The sequence below is a fragment of the Acomys minous genome (assembly GCF_964271855.1).
Source record: "Acomys minous genome assembly, chromosome: 1".
Lineage (NCBI taxonomy): Eukaryota > Metazoa > Chordata > Mammalia > Rodentia > Muridae > Acomys > Acomys minous.
In genome coordinates, this window is record NC_140483.1 from 134088233 (window position 1) to 134091227 (window position 2995).

A 2995-nucleotide genomic window follows, 5' to 3' on the forward strand; every position below is an offset into this window, starting at 1 on the left:
TGTGTGCGTACGTGTGTGTGTGTGTGCACATGTCTGTGTGTGTATGTGTGTGCAGTGTATGGAACATGTATGCGAGTGTGTGAGTATATGCTCCTGTATACATAGATGAAGTAACCCGAACACGACATTGTGTATCTTCCTGTTTTTTTTTTTTTTTCTGCCTCATTGCTTTGAGACAGTATTTCTCAATAAACAGAAGCTCACCATTTTGACTTGGATGCCTGCCACAGAGCTCTCTGGCTTCATCTTCACATGCTCCTCTAATGTTGGGGTTACTGGCAGGGATAGCCATGTCTGTCTTTTTATGTGGGATTTGAAGATTTGAGCCTAGGATGTTATGCTTGTAAAGCAAATGATATTACCCACTGAGATGTATCCCAGTACCCAGAAAGTACTTTAAATATAGATGAAAGTGAAAAAAGTCTTCTGTTTTGGCACTGATGACCAAGAAATGATACTTGTTCAGTGACTAGTAAATATATACTAACAGCGTCCCCTGTCATCATGCCTTTCCACTATCATAGACCATGACCTTAAATAAACTCTTCTTTAAAGTTGTTTTTTTTTCCTCAGGTATTTTGTAATAGCAATGAGTAAAGTGACAAATCCAATATTTATTTTACTTCTGATATGTATGATTTGTGCATAACACTGAGTAGGAGGAACAGTTTTCATATTACTTCTACCTAAAACAGTAATTATGCCTCATCTTACACTAAAGGAATATATATCACAAAAATAAATTCTTCATTTTTACATTGTATTATTTGGATAGCCCATAGTAATTCAAGCAGAGATGTTATTGATTCTGCGTATCAGTTACTTAAAGGTATGATAAGCTTAGAATTGATAAATAAACTTTGTCATGGAGTTTATCAATCAATATTATATTTATTAAAGTAATTTTACTTTCCTATAACAAATGTAGTAAAACCCAACATTCTTAGACTAGCAATGCAATCAAGTCACTCTTAAAAGTTACTATTCACATCTTTCCCATCTTGCAAGACGGCAGGTGAAAAGGCCACCTAGAAGCCTGCTGCCAAAAAGGCTGGTGATGCTGCTGTTGCCCCGGCCACTGATGCAGCCAAGAAGGGTGACACTAAGGTGAAGAATACCAAGGAGGGAAAGCCCCAATGCAGTGAGAACCTTGTTCTGGTTAGAGGGATTGGCAGGTACTACCGATCTGCGATGTATTTCAGAAAGGCCTTGTACAAAAGGAAAAACTCAGCTATAAAATCCAAGGTTGAAAAGAAGAAAAAAGGGAAGATGCTTGCTACTGTCACAAAAGTAATCTGTGGTGACAAGAACGGTGGTACCCAGGTGGTGAAGCTTCGAAAAATGCCTAAGTATTATCCTACTGAAGCTGTGACTCGGATATTGCTGAGCCGTGGCCAAAAGCCCCTCAGTCAGCATGTGAGAAAGCTGCGTGCCAGCATCACTCCTGAGACGTACCCGATCATCCTTATTGGGTGCCGCAGTGGCAGGAAGCAACTGGGAAGAGGCTTGCTGCTTGTGACTGGACCGCTTGCCCTCAAGAGAGTTCCTCTGAGTAGAATGCACCAGAAGTTTGTCATTGCCACATCTACAAAAGTTGATATCAGCGAGGTTAAAACCCCTGAACACCTGACTGACGCTTATTTCAAGAAGAATCAGCTGCTCAAAAGCCCAGGCACCGGGAGGGCGAGGTCTTTGAGAGGGAGAAATATGAGATTACAGAGCAGCGCAAGGCTGATGAGAAAACTGTGGACTAGCAGATTTTGCCAAAGATCAAAGCTGTTCCTCAGCTCCAGGGCTGCTGCGATCTCAGTTTTCCCTGACAAACAGCACGTATCCTCACGCACTGGTATTCTAAGTTGCTAACAACCTAATTAAACGGCTTAGTACCTTTAAAAAACAAAGTTACTATCCAATCCTATGTTTGCATTTTACTAGGCAATAGTGTACTTGGTTTCTATGTTCCTTCTGACAGTCATTTTCCAATATTATTTAGAATCGGATTACCTGGTTAAAATAATCAGATTTGTGATCTTCTGATTGCAGTGTGACAACAGCATTTTTTTACATATGACTAATAGTGTTGCTTTTTAATTTTTAGCTTAAATCAAGCAAGAATGATAGTGCAGTGTATAATGTTTGTACATATTCACAAAGCATACTAACAATGCCTACTTGGATTAAAGATTTATACTAACTTAATGTTTCCAAATACATTGATTTGAGAAGAGAACATTTTGCTATGTTTTCAATTATATTTTGTACTCTAAGCAATCTATGAGCATACTCTCTGTTAATGGGAATCAAGAGCTCTGCAAGAAATGTTTCATTTTCCCACCTATAGCTGATATCCAAAAATAGCATTTCCAGCTGGTTTGCTTTTTCTGTTTTTTTCCCCTCTCTCTTTATTTCTCTAAGTAAGAAGAATGTGCTTCCCAGAGCCCATTGTTCAGCAGGAATCATTATCTATTCATTTATTCACAATGAGTGATTTCAAACATAACCAAAGTACCTGCATTCACATAACCCTACACATTTGTATCATAATTTGCTTTTAATTAGATTTATACTGTCAATATGCATGAAGTGTCTTAAGAAAACTATGCAGTTTGTCATTATTTTTACAGCTTGCCTACTGTTATTTTTGTTCCAGAATTAATAATTTTTTTGCAATTATTTTGGCCTGGTTTTCTCTGCGCTTACAATTTATTTTTACAGCTACTGCTTCTTGGCTATAATTGTAAAAGTCCCTTCAATGTATTCACACATTATATCAATTTCATGTCCTTGATAAAATCTCTCCTCAACCTGTTCCAATCTGTTCCTTTTTTTTTCATCTAGTATACAATTGTCATACTGGGACCTATTTTCCTCATTTTATGGAGCCATTAATATTTGAGGAGTAGGTAAGAATAGAAAGAAAGGAGTGTAGTCTGCATCAGCCCACTTTCTCTGCACAGCCTGCCTCATGGGAGCTGCAGAGAAGCCTAGAAGTCGT

At 38.2% G+C, this 2995-nt stretch overlaps 1 pseudogene across 1 annotated transcript; it reads left to right on the forward strand.

The window, feature by feature from the left end:
• Window positions 1–1280: 1280 nt before the first annotated feature.
• Window positions 1281–1874, forward strand: LOC311608739 (large ribosomal subunit protein eL6-like; annotated as a pseudogene). Its single transcript has one exon. The product of its transcript is annotated as a large ribosomal subunit protein eL6-like (transcript).
• The last annotated feature ends 1121 nt before the right edge of the window (window positions 1875–2995 follow it).